This window comes from Pongo pygmaeus, chromosome 11 (assembly GCF_028885625.2).
Source record: "Pongo pygmaeus isolate AG05252 chromosome 11, NHGRI_mPonPyg2-v2.0_pri, whole genome shotgun sequence".
NCBI lineage: Eukaryota > Metazoa > Chordata > Mammalia > Primates > Hominidae > Pongo > Pongo pygmaeus.
Genome location: NC_072384.2, coordinates 135,297,957 through 135,319,327, shown reverse-complemented (window position 1 = coordinate 135,319,327; position 21,371 = coordinate 135,297,957). Strand labels below are relative to the sequence as shown.

Here is a 21,371-nt window from a genome sequence, read left to right as displayed (position 1 = left end):
AATGCCATCCCCATCAAGCTACCAATGACTTTCTTCACAGAATTGGAAAAAACTACTGTAAAGTTCATATGGAACCAAAAAAGAGCCCGCATCGCCAAGTCAATCCTAAGCCAAAAGAACAAAGCTGGAGGCATCACACTACCTGACTTCAAACTATACTACAAGGCTACAGTAACCAAAACAGCATGGTACTGGTACCAAAACAGAGATATAGATCAATGGAACAGAACAGAGCCGTCAGAAATAATGCCACATATCTACAAGTATCTGATCTTTGACAAACCTGACAAAAACAAGAAATGGGGAAAGGATTCCCTATTTAATAAATGGTGCTGGGAAAACTGGCTAGCCATATGTAGAATGCTGAAACTGGATCCCTTCCTTACACCTTATACAAAAATCAATTCAAGATGGATTAAAGACTTAAATGTTAGACCTAAAACCATAAAAACCCTAGAAGAAAACCTAGGTATTACCATTCAGGACATAGGCATGGGCAAGGACTTCATGTCTAAAACACCAAAAGCAACGGCAACAAAAGCCAAAATTGACAAATGGGATCTAAGTAAACTCAAGAGCTTCTGCACAGCAAAAGAAACTACCATCAGAGTGAACAGGCAGCCTACAAAATGGGAGAAAATTTTCGCAACCTACTCATCTGACAAAGGGCTAATATGCAGAATCTACAATGAACTCCAACAAATTTACAAGAAAAAAACAAACAACCCCATCAAAAAGTGGGCAAAGGACATGAACAGACACTTCTCAAAAGAAGACATTTATGCAGCCAAAAAACACATGAAAAAATGCTCACCATCACTGGCCATCAGAGAAATGCAAATCAAAACCACAATGAGATACCATCTCACACCAGTTAGAATGGCAATCATTAAAAAGTCAGGAAACAACAGGTGCTGGAGAGGATGTGGAGAAATAGGAACACTTTTACACTGTTGGTGGGAATGTAAACTAGTTCAACCCTTGTGGAAGTCAGTGTGGCGATTCCTCAGGGATCTAGAACTAGAAATTCCATTCGACCCAGCCATCCCATTACTGGGTATATACCCAAAGGACTATAAATCATGCTGCTATAAAGACACATGCACACGTATGTTTATTGTGGCATTATTCACAATAGCAAAGACTTGGAACCAACCCAAATGTCCAACAATGATAGACTGGATTAAGAAAATGTGGCACATATACACCATGGAATACTATGCAGCCATAAAAAATGAGGAGTTCACGTCCTTTGTAGGGACATGGATGAAATTGGAAATCATCATTCTCAGTAAACTATCGCAAGAACAAAAAACCAAACACCGCATATTCTCACTCATAGGTGGGAATTGAACAATGAGAACACATGGACACAGGAAGGGGAACATCACACTTTGGGGACTGTTGTGGGGTGGGGGAAGGGGGGAGGGATAGCATTGGGAGATATACCTAATGCTAGATGACGAGTTGGTGGGTGCAGCGCACCAGCATGGCACATGTATACATATGTAACTTACCTGCACATTGCGCACATGTACCATAAAACCTAAAGTATAATAATAATAATAATAATAAAAGAAAAAGAAAAAATAAAAAAAATAAAAAAAAAAAAAAGAATACAAACCTTGTCACGGTGAGTCTTGCTGTGAATCAGTGTCTCAGGGTCTACAGACAGAGGAACACTACGCTTTTCTCCAAAAACTCCTGCCTTCTTATCAAAGCTGCGAGCCTTGGGGAAGCAAAGATAATTTTTACTATAGATTGAAAACACAGTGCGATTGCTGTCTTATGTCCAATTAATGCCTGTGCTAAGAGAGAAATCTAGCCTACTTTAAAATGACAAATTTGATTATGGGATTCAATCTGCTCTCCACTGACGTGCTCTGTTTTCAGCAAAATGGTATTTTTCATTATTGCAGCCTCAGCCCTCTCCCGAGCAGAGACTATCTTTCAGCCAAATGGTAGGGTGTTTTTGTGAGGCATTTACTTGCCTAATTAATCAAACCCGCTCTAAACCCAGCTGTTTCACACTTAAGAGAATTTTAGCTTCTATCTTTTATTAAAATAGAAATAAACATGTCACTTTAAGTATAATAGTAGGAGCAATAAGAGCAAATTACATTGTTCATTTCTTTTCTTTTGGACTCTTTTGACTCAATCATGTTAAAAGAGCCTCAAGTCAGCCTCATGTTGATGAGATATTTTTGCTATAGAATTCCTCTTCATGTGAAGATTCATGTGAAGATTTCTCTTCATGTGAACATACCTCGTGAAGACTGTCCTGTGTATTTCATATTTATCATTATGATGGTATATGGAATTTTCCTCCCATTACATATTGTGTCAGGTTGTTATTGGTGTAAAACAGCCAATTTTAAGCCAATATTCTTTTTATACCCATCTAAGCAATGCTTGGCCACATAAACCACATTTTCCCTATGCTATTGTATCCAAGGATCCAGAAAATTGTCTATGGCACTGCTCTAAGACTGCTCTAAATGTGTTACCCAGCCTGCTCTTTGGAACTTCCAAATCCTATTTAGCTGGTCAATGCTTCTTGCCTTGGAACATTGGAGAGCTGGTTTCACCCTGAAGCACAATGCTTGGAGCACTTTACGAACCTCAAAAGTTATGTAACCAAGCCTTTGGGGCGGGGTTATGGGAAATGCAGGGAATCTGTATTAACCTACACACTGCAGGGGATGGGAAAAATAAAGCCAAGGGCATTAGCAACACCAAAAGGCCAAAGCAACAGCGTCCAGAGGGTGTCCTCAGAGATATCTGGGAGCCCTCGCTCTCTCCAGAGTCGATTTCTTCTTTAGGCCCAGGCTGGGTCACTCTGGTGCTGCCCGTGACCATGAAAACTGCTCTCTGAAATGGGAGACTCCGGGCTTCCTGCTCCTGATCCTGTGCTGACTGCGGTGGCGCCCGGGTAGTCAGCCAGCACCTGGGGGGCCACTGTGAGCAATGGGGGCTGCCTTGAGCCTCTGATCATGGTGGCCGATGCCAATCTTCTCATTGTAATGGCCGTCAACACAGTCACTGATTTAGATGCCACTTCCCTGGGCCCTTGCTGCACAGGAAGGGAGAAGACCTTTCCCAAGCCAGTCACGATATGTCTCTTCCCAACTCTCTAGTGGTGCACTCAGGCTTTTTGCTCCCACGCCCTCCCAGCCAATCCTATGGGCTCTCAGCACAAATGCCCCGTAGACAGGGCTGAGAGCTCGGAGAACCGTTCTGCATAGGGGAGTACCCCATGTTTCCTCCATTCTGTGACATGACTCCAGAAAGCAGATGCTCTGGCCACCTCTTCCCTTGGGAAGAGCCCACCTGACAGTCAGTAGGGGCGCTTGTCTGACTGTCCCCGAGTTTGCTAAAGACTGTCTGTTCTTACCCTAGAAATGCTCCCCAAAGCACTTGATCACTGCTGCTGTGAGGAGCTGTGTCCTGCCTGTGAGAAGCTCCACTTCCCACTTCCCACGGAGGCATCTGGGGCTGGTGTTCATGCTGGGACTTCTATCAGGGGATCCCATGGAAGCACCTCCTCTTGCCCCAGTGATTCCCCAAATCCCTCCTCAAACCCTGGAGCCGGGCTCTTTTCTCCTCTGCCCTGTGGACCCACCTTACCCCGTGAGAGAGGAACTGGTGTGCACGGAAAGGCACCCTCATACTTAGTCTTCTCGAATTGCCAGAAATATTTTCCTTGCATTGAGGCAAGTTATTTCTTCCTGCTATTTCCACGTTTTGTTTTGTTTTGTTTTTTGAGATGCAGTCTTTCTCTGCCCCCCAGGCTGGAATGCAGTGGTGCAATCTTGGCTCACTGCAACCTCTACCTCCCAGGTTCAAGTGATTATGCTGCCTCAGCCTCTCAAGTAGCTGGGATTACAGATGTCCACCACTGCTAATTTTAATTTTTGTAGTTTTAGTAGAGCCAGGGTTTCATCATGTTGGCTAGGCTGGTCTCAAACTTCAAGTTGATCTGCCCGCCTTGGCCTCCCAAAGTGCTAGGATTGCAGGTGTGACCCACTGCGTCCGGCCTCACGCTTCCATCTTTTAACCCCAATTTGCCCTCCAGAATCATAACAATAATAAGTACAGTCCATCCATGTTTTGAAGATGGCCTTTTTGTTCCCCCATGGACTTCTCTTTTTAGCCCAAACACCCCAAATTCTTTCCATCAGCCTTCATCTGCTGTATGTATACTCTCACTTGTCTCCTGGTAACTTACAGAGAAGCTCTAGGTGGTAAATGTTTCAGGCTGTAGCTCTCCAAGGGTGATTTGTCCTGCAAGGAATAGCAAGGCTGTCCCCTTCTGTGTGGCTAACAGGGACTTGCTGCTAGGATGGCCTTGGCTCAGACGAGCCTTCTTGGCTCTTCCTTGCAAGTTTCACCAAGTAATCCACCTGCCCCCTCGGCCCTCCCTACCTCCTGCCAATCTCCCTGTGATTGTTGCAAGCCGAGTTTGACTTCTGGCAGAACTCAAAGCCTCACTGAGCTCTTCCCTCCCACAGCCAATTCCTAGTCTTTGTACCAATCTACATGTGGAACTTGGCTCCTTTTCCTCGATTCATATAACTATCTGTTTACAGACCTGGACTTAAGGGAGCACTGGGACTTCTTGTTCCAACAATCCCTTGACAATTCTCACCAGCATGGGCTCCAGGGTCCTGCTGCCATTTTGTTTGCTCTCTGACTTCCCGTTCTGCTCATGGCATCTCCTTCCTCAAAGCAAATCCTTTCCATATGCGGAAGGATTATGTGGTCTCTGTTTTTTTGCCCCCAATACTGGGTTCTAGACCTCTTCTTGCAGACTGAAAAGTCATCAGTGTCTTCTACTAAACCATGGGGTATCCATTTCAAGAGTAGCTCCTTCTCCTTTCCTTCCCAGTGTCAAGAAGAAGGGGTGGAATGGAAACTGAGTTTCACCTCTATGTGGATTATGCTGTCTGATTTCCACCTCTAAGAAGGCCAAAGGGCTGCAGCTATCAGGTTAGGTTTGGTTCCAAACAAGCGTTTCCTTCCATGATATTGTCAATGTAATAAATGTTGGAAGTTCTGCAGGAATTACCGCTCTCCCAGAAGTCTCTGGAACATTTCAAGGAGCCTCACTGACCCCCAGGACTGCTGGGAAAATTACCAAGATGGTAATTTTCTTGGAAGCATCTTTTTCACTTTTACTATGCCTAAATGTGTTGGGATGTACACTCTTTGCTGAGGCTCCAGGAATGTTATGTTGGCAGAATTAAATTCATGATTGTCCAAGAATTACCGTGATTTGGAACCATTCTTTTGATTCAGGGCAGAATCTTGGATTTTTCTGGAGGTCACTTTAAGACAATTTAGTTTTGTGATCATCTCCATCTTCACTCATTAATCCAAGTAATATTTATTGAGCACCTCCTGCATCCCAAGACTTGGCTACGTACTTGGATATGTACCCAGCAAAGAATGGAACTGAGTCTTTGCCATCATTAAGTTTACAGCATAGTGGGGAATACAGACATCAGAGCAAATTAATACAAAGGTAATGAAAATTACAACAGAGAAAATGAAAACCACAACATCAATTGTTCCCTTTAATGAACATGATGTTTTCTCTCTGTAAGTAAATTTTGAAGTGTTCATCTAGGACGTTGACATACCTCATGAAGATTGTCCTGTGTATTTCATATTTATCATCATGATGGTGCATGGAACTTTCCTCCCATTACATTTTGTGTCAGGTTATTATTGGTGTAAAACAAAGCTATTGATTTTTATAGATTTATTTTGTAACTAGGCACCTTATTAAACTCTTTTATTATGTTTTAAAATTTGGTAATAGCTTTTCTACCGAAAGTAATTTTCGCTGACCTCAGGATGATGTTCTCTCTCTAGAACTGCCTTGTCTCTCTCATCATGTTGAAAGTAAAACTGTGTATGAAAAAAACACTTTGGAAATAATTCTCTCCTGCTCCTTGGAGCAAGTCCACTTCTTAGGGGACATTGGTTCTAATTCACCATAATTGTGCTCTTCTCTTGAACTCCTTCATCTTTTTATATACCCTTCACCTTTCTATACATTTTTTGTACTTCAACCTCACCCTCCACCTGCCCCACTTGCCCATCATTCTTAGCCAGGGAGGGTGGTGTTTGCTCAGAATGGGAACTTGAGGACATTTCTTTCAGAGATGATGTGGGCAAATCTTTAGTCTCAGGTGAAATAGAAGTCGGGAAGCTTGGGTTTGGATGGATAGGGAGGTTAGTCCCGTAAATTCACTGTTGCATCCATTTGCTAATTTTTTCAGAGCCTTGGCTTGCTCTTCCCTCTTTCTGCAATGCTGTTCCCGCAGGTGTCCATGGGACTCATTCCATTGTTTTATTCATTTCTCTGCTGCCCCAGCAACTTCTGTGAGCCTCATTCCCAACCATTTTACTTCAGCGGCAGCCACGCTCCCCTATCCCCCAAGCCCTACCTCCCTTACCTGCTTTCCTGTCCTTTCTGGGCTCATCTCCTCCTGACCTGGGATATATTGATCTCTTTATGGCCTCTATTAGAATGTAAACCTCCTTGGAGACTCTGACATTGGTTTATTCCCATATGCCCGGTGATTCAACCACTGTTTGTTCCTTTCTGGGCTCTCAAATATGTGTAAAATAAAGGAATCCAGCCAACCCCCAAGTACCTGCTGTGTGCCAGTTTCTGAGTGAGCTCTGGAGATCCACTGGTGAGTGCATCAGACAGAGTCAGTGTGTCAGGTCCTAGGCCATGAAGGGTAGAACTGGGCTCCCCAGAGAAGTTTCTTTTCCCTGTGTGGGGTGCAGGCTCCATTCACTGGAGCATCACCACTTCTGCCTCAGCGATCCTGGGAGCCAACACCAGTCTGCTTGGTGTGAGGACCCTGGAGCCCTTGCTGTGGTCAGTAGGTCATCCCTGTTGATCAGACACCATCTTGCCCTCGTGCTCAGCTCCTGCTGCTGTGTCTTTGCAGATTTGAGTACATTCTGTCCAATACTGTCCAGGAGTGCTGCACTCTCACATGTGTGGAATCAGAGTGGCTGGGATACCTCCAGCCCACTTCTATCCATACAGACGGTCCCCAACTTAATGAGGGTTTAGCCGAATGATTTTTCAACTTTACCGTGATATGAAAGTGTTACACATTTGGTAGAAGCCCATACAAGTATTCTACTTTTCACTTTCAGTACAGTATTCAAGAAATTACATAAAATATTCAATACTTTATTGTAAAATGGGCTTTGTGTGAGATGATTTTGCCCTACCGTCAGTCGGCTAATGTAAGCGTCCTGAGCACGTTTAAGGGAGGCTGGGTGAGGTGATAGTGTTTGTTGTTAGGTTAGGTGCGTTAAGTGTATTTTTGACTTAGGATATTTTCAGCTTATGATGGGTTTATCAGGATGAACCCCCTCATAACTCAAGGATCATCTGACATCCTCAAAGTCAAGAGGTCTCTAGGTTCACAGATATGTACTGTTCCTGTTTTTCAGCCCATGTATTTTTCATATACCTGAGTCTTTTCATTGTAAATCATTTACTGGGAATTTTGAAAGAAAGGGAAATTCAGAAATTGACTCAAGTCACCTTAAAAATTGTTTATTGTGATCATTAATGGTGATTAATAGACATGTTTTTCTTACGTTTTTATTAAAATAACTTCAGTCAACTGCTACTTTTGTGTCTTCTCCCCTTTCCTTCTTTTTAAAGTCAAAAAGTCTATCTCATATATCATATTTTTAATTATTCAAAAGACACATTTTTTCACATTCCAATATCTTTGAAATTTGGATGCATACTACAGTTGACAGCTTCCTACAGTCTCTGTTGGCCCAACAACAATTAGGATATTATTGACATTGAGGACTAATTTGTGAGGTGCAATTGTAATCACTTCCAGCATTAAAAAAATGCTGTGTCAGCAACATGAACATCAATGACACTAATGTTCACCTGAAATTTGAAAAGAAATCCACAAGTTTCAGACTTTAAATGTGAAAAAGCTTTAGGAATACCTTGACTAAATTATGTCACTTATATGACAGATTTATCTATATTTTAATCTAAAATAATTCTTTCAATAAAATAAAAGTTCTAAGGTACTAGAAATCATTGCATTATAGTTTAATTGGCAGCCTTTTTCTTTCTTTTGTAGTGGTGCACAAAATAGTAGTGCATCTTATAATTTTTGCTATGTTAGGTTTGATGAAATACATGACACATCACCATGAAATATATTCACAGAGATGTTAATCATTTCTTCCCTGCTTTTTTCTTTTCACAGTCCTCTACTTCGTTCCAATCTATTTATCTAAGAAATAACAAAGTTCATGTTGAGAGATCCATTTTATAACTTTTACTTGTATAACTTCACTATTTGCTTGTTTGTTCTGTTGGGAAACGTCAGGTTTCTAGATCAGAGATAGATTTTTAATTGCTCACATAGCCATCATTGCGCCATTCCCCATGCATCCATCTCCCTCAGAGTGACAAACCGAGATCCAGATGTAGGAATTTGGGCCACTGGAGAGGAGTATAAATTCTGGAGCTTACGTAAAAGCTGCTGAAAGCTACTGACATAGCTGGTCCTCCTCTTCTCACCCCAGGTAGAGAAAGAGAAAGAGTTTTTGCTCTGAAATGTAAACAAAGGCTCTCTGGAGAGAGAACAAGAAGGTCTCTAGGTCCATCAACCATTGGAATATAAACACCCGTCGCTAGGGGAGATGCTGCTGCCAATCTCTCCAGAAGTTACTATCTTTAACTTTCAAGGTTTGTTGCCATTCAAACATCCTTTAACCCAGGTTGCCAGCACATTTTGCTCAGAAAGCAGTGACCATGTAAACATGGAAATACAATTTGTTTCCCCAAAATCATGCTGATTTATGCTAATATCTAAAGAAGAGTCCTGTGGATTGGGAGGTTGGGGGAGGCAAACAGTAAATTCTAACAACTGCTTGATGAAGTGGGAGAGAGAATGTCAAAATCACCAGAAGTCCTTAATGAGAGGGCCCTGTATTTGTTCAGAGGGATTTCATTGGTACGGTGAGTGGAGGTAGAAGCTAATTTCTTAAAGGAACTGGGTATGGACTAAACTATAGGGCCAGAATCAAGTGGGGAATATTTTGGCTGTACTAGAAGGAAAGGAGTCAGAAAATAGAAGGAAGCAGTGTCAACACAGGCAAGCTGGTGTGAGTGTATTTGTGTGGTGAGTGATATGACTATTTTCTTTGACAAAATATTCAGTGCAAGTTTAACAAAAATCACAAAACTCTTGATGTGAGTGGATTTCCTGTGGACCCTACTGAAGGGGAGAGTTCTGTGTCTCAGCATCCACTAGTGACAGCCCACGATGTGGCGGGAGCACAGAAGGGAGAGGAGGGAGGCTATGGAGACCCAGGCATCATGGTGAGGGCTTCCACCTGCCACAGGCTGTGGAACTCGGGTTTTGGTGAAGTTCAACCAAGTCTCCCAGGGTTACATTGAATGAGTCTATTTTTATAGACTTGGGACAGTGGTTGATTTTCTGTCTCGTGCTTTGTGGCACTACTTTTCTGGGTCATATCTGTCAATAGTCAAGGGGCAGTGAGTCCAGGGTTATGTATCTAAGCTCTTTACAAGCCAGTGGTCATTCTTAGCTTCATGGACGTAGGTTATACCTCTGCCTCCAGCCATCCTACATCCCAATCCTGCTGTTCTTTTTTTTTTTTTTTTTTTAATTGAGGTGGAGTCTCACTCTGTCACCCAGGCTGGAGTGCAATGGCGCGATCTCAGCTCACTGCAACCTCCACCTCCCAGGTTCAAACAATTCTCCGCCTCAGCCTCCCAAGTAGCTGGGATTACAGGCACCTGCCACCACATCCAGATAATTTTTGTATTTTTAGTAGAGATAGGGTTTCACTATGTTGGCCAGGCTGATCTCGAACTCCTGGCCTCATGTGATCCTCCCACCTCGACTTCCCAAAGTGCTGGGATTACAGGCGTGAGCCACCACGCCCAGCCCTGCTGTTCTTAAGGCTGGAAAAAGAACTCCAAGCTCATATTCTATTAATAATGGCTGGGGAAATTTTTCTTTGTGGCTAAAATCTGTATGCATCAGCTTTGCATTCACTTATTCATTCATTCATTCAACCCATAAGTACTATATGTCCCAGTCCCCAATTAGCTCACATCTGGAGAAGGAGCTATTAATAGATTAATACGTGTAAAATTATGGCCTAGAGGTCCTGGCATAGTAACACCATCACAGAGGCATGCACAATGCACAATAAAGGAGAGCGTGGCTGTTTCTGCTTGGAGCCTTGGGCAAGACTCCCCATTAAAAGCGTTATAGGCAGGCGAGGTGTGGAAGGATTGGCTGTATGATGTATGCCAATAGAAGAGGTGCAGTTCGGCATTCTAGATCAAAGGGAAACATGAGACAGGACAGCACAAGGGCAAATTGAAAGCTCACTGTCAGGGGAATGTAGAGATGTGCGTTGGAACGTCAAAGAGACGGGCTCTCACTCCCATCTCTGCAGGGCTTTACTATAAAGATTAGTAGCAATGGTCTTTATGCTCATGACCAAGGCGAGCCATAACCCAGCTGTTGATGAAGTGCCCCAGTGTACGTGGTGGGAAGCTTAATGCCTGGGGCAGAACCAGGCTGGTCTTGCTCTGCTGCATTTCCCTGGTTCTGGCACAGGGTCTCACAGAGACTCAGTGTTCAATGAATATTTATTGATTGAAACAAATGAATCCTTTGGTAGTCTGACTCCATGTATTTAGCAATTGTAACATTTATGCTAGCCAAATCAGTGTCCTGGTACCACTTGATATTCTTGAATATGATATAAAAATTTCTGTTGAGTCCCTGGTGCATACAATAAGGTAAGTTTCCAAATTTAGAATTGCATAATCATTTTTACACAACTTAAGGAAGAGGCAGATGCGAGAAGAATCCATGTAATGTGCTGAACATCATGCAGCTGCGCAATTGCTTTGGACTTTCTGTTTTATAGAGACAATGGCTTTCCCTGAATTTCTGAAGGAATACACATTTTCTTGCCTGAGAGCTAGCAGCGAGTGGCTGCCGTGACAGTTTTAGCGACTGAATGCATCCTCGGCTGAATCTCAAGATTCGGTGGATAATAGACTGGTGGTCTGCTGTGCACTGTTGCAATGCCAAGCATTCACCCATACAGCCCCTCATGGCTCCTTTCGGAATCACTTGATGGCTGGTATTACTGGGAGCTGTCTCGCCTAACAGCAGCTTCATAGAATGTATTCCCATCACTCTTAAGAGAAATGTCTCGGGGGAAGAGGTGGGAGCTGCAGGCTAAAGCTGTGGGGCTGTTTCTAACAAAAATATGTCTAAGATATATATATATGCACCTAGATGGATAAGTGTAGCAGACAGCCACCCACCTGCTGTGGTTCCAGAGTGACTGTCCCCAGCCCCCAGAGGACAACTGCACTTGCTTTGCTTTTGGAAATTCTCTATTGTGCTCATGCCTTTTATTCTATAAGCAGAGTTAGGGCTTAAAATGTAAATGCCATCTGACCGAGTAATTTCACTCCAAGGCAAATAACAAAGGTTGATATCAAAAAGACATTCCCTGCAAGATCATTTAAAATGGGAAAATATGCAAGGTACTCAAATGCCCAGTAAGGAGAAGCAAATCATATATGTGCAGCAAATGTAAGAGGTTTCCCAAAATTTAACATGTAAAGATACTCATAGTATATTCTTAAATGACATGAAGCAAAAATAATATAAAATTGTGCTGATGGAAAGCTTACAATTATGTAATGTGAACAAACATACAGGCACATGCGTGCACACATATAAACATATACACACACATTCACATGCACAGCCTGGTTCTAAGACTACATCAAGATTGGCTGTCCAGTCCCACTACTGGGTATGCATCCAAAGACAGTGAAATCAATATGTTGAAGAGATATCTGCACTCTTATGTTCATTGCAGTATCATTCACAATAGCTGAGATATGAAAACAAACTAAATGTATCTTGAGGTACCACTAAATGTGGTATATATACATCATGGAATACTATTCACAAATGGTGTCATTTGTGACAACATGGATGAACCGGGAGGACATTATGTTAAGTGATATAAGCCAGGCACAGAAAGACAAATACTGCATGATCTCACTTAATATGTGGAATCTGAAAAAGCCAAACTCACAGAGGTAGAGAGTAGAATGGTGGTCACCAGGGGCTGGGCGTGGGTGGGTATGGAGATGCTGGTCAAAGGGCACAAAGTTTCAGCAAGAGATAAGCTTTTGAGATCCATTGCATAGCATGGTGACTACAGTTAATAATGTAATGTACATTTCAAAATTGTTAAAAGATTTTTTTTTTTTTTTTTTGAAGACAGGGTCTCACTCTGTTACCCAGGCTGGAATGCAGTGGTGTGATCTCAGCTCACTGCACCTTCAACCTCCTGGGCTCAAGCAATCCTCTCACCTCAGCCTCCTGAGTAGTTGGGACTACAAGTGCACACCACCACACCTGGCTAATTTTTGTATTCTTTTGTAGAGGTGGGGTTTCACTGTGTTGCCCAGGCTGGTCTTGAATTCCTGGGTTTAAGTGATCCTCCCGCCTTGGCCTCCCGAAGTGCTGGAATTACAGGCATGAGCCACTGTGCCCAGCCAAGAACAGATTTTAAATGTTTCACAACAACAAAATAAGTATGTGAAGTGATATGTTAATTAGCTTGATTAATTCATTCCATAATGTATATATAATCAAAATATTACATTGTACCCTATAAATATATATAATTATTATTTGTCAATTAAGAATATATTTAAAAAGAAGAAAAGAGATTGACTGTGGAGCTGGTGGCATCCTTGCCCCCCCGCCCCCTCGCCCCACCTCTCAAGTATGTGTCTCCTGGCCTGAGGAACTGGCAAGGCCTGTGAAGGGGGAACTGGGGAGGGAGGAGTACAAGGTAAAATTTATGAGACTATTTTTCCAAAGACAGATGACAAAATTCAAAATAAATTGGGACAAGGGACGTTTTTTCCCTCTCCTCCAGAAGTATAGACTTGGGCCATGATTGAGTAGGGCCTGAAGAAAGCACAGTTCTGCTTGGCCCTTGCAGGTTTGGGGCTGTTATAGGGGCTCTTTGGTGAAGGGGGGTGATGTCCTCTTGGATGGCAGTGGCCGTGGTGCTGAGGAGTGTTGCTTGTGCCCTAGAAATCACAAGATGACTGGTGTGAAAGTCACTTCTTCCCCTGTGTGAGAGCCCCTTGTGGATGCCCAAAATCAACTGGGGAGAATGGGAGAGTGAGAGTAAATGAGCCAGGAGAATTTGGGGAAATAGTGCTGGTACCTCCTGAGCACCCATGTACAAGGAGGACCCAGGGATGTTTGAGAGGCCTGTTTAGACCAAAGGCTGCAAGAAAGTGCATCAACATGTAAAGAAAGATGATCTTCTTACTTTGGGAGTATCCATCCTTTTAATTTTTTTCTTATACTTTTTATATATTTAAGTTTTTGAAAGTAAGCATGTATATTAGTCCATTCTTGCATGCTATAAAGAAATATCTGAGACTGATCCTGGCTAACACGGTGAAACTTCGTCTCTACTAAAAATACGAAAAATTAGCCAGGCATGGTGGTGGGCGCCTGTAGTCCCAGCTGCTCAGGAGGCTGAGACAGGAGAATGGCGTGAACCCAGGAGGCAGAGCTTGCAGTGAGCCGAGATGGCACCACTGCACTCCAGCCTGGGGGACAGAGCAAGACTCCGTCTCACAAAAAAAAAAAAAGAAATAGACTGGGTAATTTATAAAGAAAAGAAGTTTAATTGGCTCATGGTTCTGCAGGCTGTACGGGAAGCATAGTGTCTTCTACTGAGGCCTCAGGAAACTTACAATTATGGTGCAAGGCAAAGGGGAAGCAGGCACATCTCACATAGCTAGAGCCGGAGGAAGAGAAGAGGGGAGAGGTGCCACACACATTTAAGTGACCAGATCTCTCACTTGCATTAATTACCACTTTCAGATACGTAACTTCCTAGAAGAGAAGGCAAGAGGGCAGTCAGAGGCGAGAAATGGTGGAAATAATGCTAATTTACCAGGGATGATGTCATCTGTGGTTCTGGCTAGGGCCAAGTGAGTATGACAGCATAGATGAGTAGGTGTGTGGCTGAAGCTTTGTACCAGGCTCACCTCTATGTTGTTCTCAGGTCCCCAGTGTTGTTGAGACCCCAGGGTGGAAGCTGTAGAATGGTCAGCATTTGGATGCCACATACTGCAATCAGCCCTGGTTGTAGATGGGAAAATGAGGCATGGCATGTGTGCTGACTGTCTCATGGCTGCTCAGCAACTAGTGGCTCCACGTTCCCTTCCTCCTATCTCACCCTGAACAGGCTGCCCCAATTTTTCACACTGAAATCCAGTCACAGCCAAAGCAATTTGGGGCTAAGCAGAAAACCTTCCCCCTGCTCCCTCTGCAGAAGCTGGATTCTTAGTGGCATATACTCTCAATAAGAAGATCAATTTTTCTTGGCTATGAATAAAAGTGATATGATTATACTTATGAAGCCTATGCCTACAGCTTCTATCAAAGTAGTAACGACACTTTGGAAGGGGAAGGGAAGGTGTAACATTCTAAGCATCAGTTCATATTTCAGAGAATTCATAGCTTTTGGATTTCGTGGTATTTGAACAAGAAAAGGAAAACAACTTGAGTTATTTAAAACTATATAGATACACTTACGAATAATTAATGTAAGCATAAACACACCCTTATTTAGTTTCTACCCTCATTTTGATATTCCATATTATTAAGCCAAACCTCCCAGTACTCCCTGCTACCACACCATCTACCTTAAAGATCATTACATTTGTAAAAAGAAAATTCAATTACTGGGTTAAAATACTTCTGAACTCTGGCTGGGTGTGATGGCTCACGCCTGTAATCCCAGCACTTTGAGGCCGAGGTGGGTGGATCACAAGGTCAGGAGTTTGAGACCAGCCTGACCAACATGGTGAAACCCTGTCTCTATTAAAAATGCAAAATGTAGCCAGGCATGGTGGTGCGTGCCTGTAATCCCAGCTACTCAGGAGGCTGAGGCAAGAGAATTGCTTGAACCTGGGAGGCGGAGGTTGCAGTGAGCTGAGATCGTGCCATTGCACTCCAGCCTGGGCGACAGAGCAAGACTCTGTCTCAAAAAAAAAAATACTTCTGAACTCAAAACATTTGGCCTGCCTTGTTAACGACATTTGTCTGTGCATTCCTTTCTGGAAGCTTGTTTCAGCAGAAGTGTGTGGGTATCTAAGCAACCTTTGAGGCTTTGGGTGGAGTGGCATTAGCTTCAGCACCAAACAGCATGGTTCTTGGTTCTGAGTGCCCATTTGAAGGACCTTGAAGCTTTTTAAAAGTACAGCTCTCCCAACCCAGGTAAACTGATCCTGAATCTCCAGGGCTGAAGCCCTGGGCATCTGCAGCGACTGAAACTCCCTGCTGTGCTGTGTACACTCTGGGAGGACTGAGGACTACCCAAGCAGAAGCAGTTTTTCAGCTAGATGCTGACAGTCTGGAGTCCCTTGCTCCTTGTAAAGGCAAAACAAGCTAGTACTAGAGCATCTTGAGTAAAAAGAACGAAGCGCCAGAAAAATAATAAGAAAGTTAAAAGATAATTCACATTCTGCTGCCTGTGTTCCTTTTGAATTAAGTTTATTTTAGGAACAGGCTTATTAAATTTGCCTGGAAGACACTACTGTCAGTTTCCATGATATTTTATGAGCTGCCATTATTCTTCCTCTACTGAGAACGCCCTCCCTGAATATGTCTGCCTTTGTGGAGTGATGCAAACACGACTGTTTATGCATCGTGGTCCCAGCATGAAATTCAGCTCCTCCTTTATCTCTCTCACTGTCCATCCCCCTCGCACCACCCAAGCTGAGGTCAGTTAGGATGTCCATTCATGAATGGAGAAGACTTTTCTGGAAGGGTCTTGCATGGCAATGGTGCAGAAGCTGAACAGAGACAGCTTGATGCTGTCAGGTGCCTGGAGAGCTCGTTCCCTGAAGTCATCTTCCCTGTCTGGTCCCAGCCCCTTGCCTGCCTCCCCTCCCTCTCCCCACTTCCCCTCCTCTTCCCTGCTGTTCCTCCTTTCTCTGCCTCACTCTCAGGTGGGGCAGCTTTCCCTCCTCTGAAGCAGGGTGCCTGCCCACATGCAGCCCTCAGGGGACAGCTGCCCCCACCCACCCACGTAGAGAGGATCCTGAACAAACACCAGCGTCTGTCTCAAAGGACTTTCCACCCCAGGTCTCAGGATAATAAACATTCCACCACCTCTTTGCACATACCACCCACCCTGCAAGTTCATGTCTGTCCTCCCTTCTCCTCTACCTCGGGGCTTTGGCTCCCTCACAGACACGCCTGGCTTTACCCATTCATTCCTCCATCATCTGTTTACTAAGTACCATGTGCTGGGCACTGGGCCTGTCCTTGTGCAAAGGGGCAAATCGGAAACCCCTGCAGTAACCTCACAAACAGTGGGGACATGGCCGCGCGCCCCAGGTCTGGTCTTCAATGAAAGCTTCCTCCAGGAGAGCCCTAGAGCACTGGGCCCTTTCCCACAGCCGGGCTGTGCCAAGGGCCACTCTGACCCCCGGGGTAGGTGGGCGACTGTGGCATGAGTGTGACAGAGGAGATGTGCTGAGTGTGCGAGGGGTGTGAACATGTATGAGTGTGAGTGTGCCAGGGGGCCAGGGGCTGTGAGTGCACGTGAGTGAGAAGGTGGGAGGGTGTGTGTGTATGAGGATGTGTGGCTCCAAGGGGCTTGATCGTTGGAATCGTCTGCAGCTGGATTCCATCCTGATTTGGCCACTTTTGGGGCTGTGAGCTTGGTGTCTCAGGCTTCAGTTTCTCCTCCGGGAGATGAGGTGGCTGAGCATCTGTATTATTAGTTTGTTTTCATGCTGCTGATAAAGACATACGCGAGACTGGATAATTTATAGAGAAAATGCGGTTTAATGGACTCACAGTTCCACACAGCTGGGGAGGCCTCAATCACGGTGGAAGGTGAAAGTCATGTCTTACATGGCAGCAGACAAGAGAGAGAATGAGAGCCAAGCAAAAGGGGTTTCCCCTTATAAAACCATCAGATCTCATGAGACTTATTCACTACCATGAGACCAGTATGGGGGAAACTGTCCCCATGATTCAATCACCTCCCACCGGGTCCCTCTCACAGCACATGGGAATTATGGGAGCTACAATTCAAGATGAGATTTGGGTAGGGACACAGCCAAACCATATCAGTATCCCTCCTGTGGGAGTGGTAGCGAGGAAACCTCTGCAGGACCCTTGCCAGCATACCCAGGACCCCAGGCCAGTGTTCCCAGGGCCTGTTCTGAGCTCCCTTGAGGGTGAAGCACCTTCTCCCTGTCAATGCCAGCTTTGCTCCAACTGCTAGAACAGGCTTCCTGCTCCTCCAGCCAGACCCACCCCAGCCACGTCTCTGACCCCCGTCCCCCCACCTCATGGCTCTGATTCTCACCTCCTTCATCCTACCCCACAGGATGTCAAATCTCCCACAGAGCTGTCCATCCACAATTCTGGCTCTTCTATTCCTCAGGCCCACTCACCCCAGGCTCCTGGGCAGGTTTGGCCAATGGTAGGCCCCAGAGGAAGATTAGGGATGAGCGGGAGAAGGGGGTGCTGGTCCGCATCACCTCTCTGCTCACTGCTGGGTCTCTGGCAGCAGCTCCCAAAGGCAGCCCACCACACTCCATCTCCAGCCCCAGCTTCCTGGCCCCAAACATCACCACTGCCCAGCCTCCCTCCTGCAAAGTGGCTGTGACTGTCAGACATGCCAACCCCAGCTTACTCAGCTTGCCCTGCTGGCTCCTCACCTCCTCTGCCACCTATGCAGTAAGAGCCCCACATTGCATTCTCTTTGTTTGAAATACCTGCAGAGGTTTTGCTTTTGTTAATGTGGCCTTAACAGACACATCTAGTTTAGGTTTCTTTTTTTTGTTTGTTTTTTGTTTTTTGTGTTTTTTTGTTTGTTTGTTTTATTTTTATTTTGAGACAGAGTCCCACCCTGCCACCCAGGCTGGAGTGCAGTGGTGCGATCTCAACTCACTGCAACCTCTGCCTCCTGGGTTCAAGCGATTCTCATGCCTCAGCCTCCCCAGTAGCTAGGAGTACAGGCACACACGACCACACCTGGCTAATTTTTGTATTTTTAGTAGACAGGGGGTTTCACCATGTTGGCCAGGATGGTCTCGAACTCCTCAGCCGCCTCAGGTGATCCACCTGCCTCAGCCTCCCAAAGTGCTGGGATTACAGGCATGAGCCACCGCACCTGGCTGGCACATCTAGTCTTTAAAAGGAACCCTCAAATCTGTCCTTTGGCACTGCCTCACCCTCTGTCTGCACTCCATCTCTCCCTTTCCCTCACAACACCTCTTGAGAGCATCACCACCACTCCCTTGTCCATCAGCGTTCTCTTCCAAAGTGGAGGAGAAACTGCGCCCAGCTCTGCTCTTCCTCTCTGCTTCTGCAGATCACCTCACTGGCTCTCAGAATGGCTGAGGCATTTTACGCATGACCCCCAGAAGGATAGAAGCAGCAGTATCAGAACGTGACAGACTTTCCAGAATTTTATGAAATTCTTCTAGTTACTGGTATAGTTTGACTTTTTGAAGCGTTGAAACCTAACCCCCAGGTGATGGTATTAGGAGGTGGGGCCTCTGGAAGGTGATTAGGTCATGGGACTGGAGCCCTCACAAACGGGATTAGTGCCCTTCTCAAAGAGGCCCTGGAGAGATCCCTCAGCACTTCCACCCCATGAGGACACAGTGAGGTGCTGTCTTGGAACCAGAAAATGGGCCCTTGCCAGACACGGAACCTGCTGGTGCCCTAATCTTGGTCTTCCCAGCCTCCAGAGCTATCCAAAATACATTTCTGTTGTTTATCAGCTACCCAGTTTATGATATTTTTCTATAGCAGTCCAAAAGAACTAAGACACCATGTACAGTAATGATAATAAAAATCACTGTCATCGTGTAACATATTTTCTGCACATAGTGTATATTAGGCATCACTCCACTACATGTGTGACAGTTAACGTTTAACCCACATATGTATCCTATGGTACAGGAACCGGTCTTTTATCCTCATCCCTTTAAATGAGGAAACCAGGGCCAAAAGGATTCAAAAGTCGGAGAACCCGCTGTATGCCTATCCTGACTTCAATTTTTCTCCTCATCTTAACTCCTCAACACAGTCACGCTTACCTGGTGTCCCATGACATATTCGCTAACCTACAGGTGAGAACTGAGGCATAGTGAGTGGGTGGGTACCAGAGAATGCCTTGAATAGCCAATTAGCATAGGGCTTGGGGCCTGGGAGTGCACCAGGTGGGGCATTTCTTACCCAGGCTTATGGCATGTGCAGTTGGTGGGAATTACTTTTAATCACCTAAAACAATACAAGGTGTGTGCCAAGGTAAATGCTGCAACCAGGTCATCAAGCCAAGGGGGAATCTTCCAGGGTAGATGGCATAGCTGGACACTGAAGGAGCAGACAGCTTTGGGAGCAGCCGGGGAATAGGTCCAGAGGGCCTGCGGTCATTCTCAGCTGCTGTATGGGTGTCCTCTGTGCTCTGTCCCATGGTGGCCTGCCCAGACATTCCAGGTATTGTGCACTCTGCTACCCAGGCCTGAGCAGGCAGGGCCAGTGCCACAGATGACGGGAATGGGCTTCAAGTTTCAAAGTCCTGGGGAGCTGGTTGGGAGTGTGGTGCTGGGCTTGGGTGCTTGGGTGTGGGTGCTGGGGCTCCCAGACAGTTGCCTGCCTTACCCGTGCCTGGGCCTTCTGAAATGCACCATACCCTTCCATGAGCCTCATGATCCAGGCCACAGCCATGCCTCTGATCTGCTCTCCTGCCACATCCCCTCACTCACTTTGCTGCAGTCGCACTGGCCTGTGATTTGTTCCTATTTCAGGTGTGCTTCTCTTTGCATTTGCTATTCCTCTTCCTGGAGCCTTTGTGGCTCACTCCCTCACTTCCTCCAGGTTTCTGCTGAACTGCCCTATTATCTGAGGGGACTTATCTGAATAGGCTAGAACGCCCACCCCCATCCCATCACTCCTATCCCCTTTACCCAGCTTTACTTTTCCTCAGAGCCCCTACCACATTCCAACAGATTCTCTGTAATGTCCTTCTTCCCCCAACCCCAACAGAATGACGACTTCTTAAGGGCAGGTGTCTTAGTCCATCTGGGCTGCTATGACAAAATACCACAGTCTAGGTGTTTATAAACAACAGAAAATTAGTCCTCACGGTTCTGGAGGATCGAGGTTCTGGCAGATTCTGTATCTGGTGAGCACCTGCTTCCTGGTTCACAGATGATGCCTTCTGGCTGTGTTCTCATACGGCAGACAGGGTGAGGTGGCTCCCTGGGGTCTCTTTTATAAGGATGCTAATTCCAGTCATGAGGGATCCACCTTTATGACCTCCTCACCTCCAAAAGGCCCCACTTTCTAATACCATCATTTTATCATGTTGTTAGGATTTCAACATACACATTTAGGAGTGGGGGTAGACAAACATTTCGATCATAGCAGCAGGGATTTATGTCTTCCTGCTAGTATATTATTAAGGCCTGGAACGTAGTAAGTGCCCTAAAAATGAGTGGTGCTAGCAGAAATACAAAAAGACAAATGATCAAGGCTATTTATTGCAACCCTATTTATAATAATGGAAGATTACAAATGACAAATTTTCATGGATGGATGACTGGTTGAATAACAGTGGTGCTTCCATGTAATGGAGCATTAGGGTGTAAAAGGAAGGAAGATGATCAGAGGCCACAGTGCAGTCATATTAGGCGATGAGAACAAAGAGAACAATATGTTTACATACAATATGCTTCCATATATCTCAGAAAGGTAATAGGAATGATATGGCTTGGCTGTGTCCCCACCCAAATCTCACTGTGAACTGTAGTTCCCATAATCTCCATGTGTCATAGGAGGGACCTAGTAGGAGTTAATTGAATCATGGGGGCAGTTACCACCATACTGTTCTTGTGATAGTGAGTTCTCACAGGCTCTGATGGTTTTATAAGGGGCTTTTCCTCTGCTTCATGCTGCACTTCTCTCTTGCCTGCCTCCAGGTAAGATGTGGCTTTGCTCCTCCTTTGCCTTCTGCCATGATTGTGATGCCTCCCTAGCCATATGGAATTGTGAGTCCATTAAACAAACCTCTTTTCCTTTACACATTATAAATTATCCAGTCTTGGGTATTTCTTCAAAGCAGTATGAAAATGGACCAATGCAGTAAATTGGTACTGGTAGAGTGAAGTACTGCTATTAAGATTTCTGAAAATGTGGAAGCGACTT

The 21,371-nt window shown here is 44.9% G+C and overlaps 1 long non-coding RNA gene across 1 annotated transcript in view; it reads right to left on the bottom strand.

Moving 5' to 3' along the window:
• Positions 1-1,624: 1,624 nt before the first annotated feature.
• LOC129031300 (uncharacterized) overlaps positions 1,625-21,371 on the bottom strand; it is a 35,130-nt gene continuing 15,383 nt past the window's right edge. The window contains exon 3 of the long non-coding RNA XR_008501004.1: positions 1,625-1,754. This is a non-coding gene — a long non-coding RNA (uncharacterized LOC129031300). The remainder of the gene's footprint in view (positions 1,755-21,371) is intronic.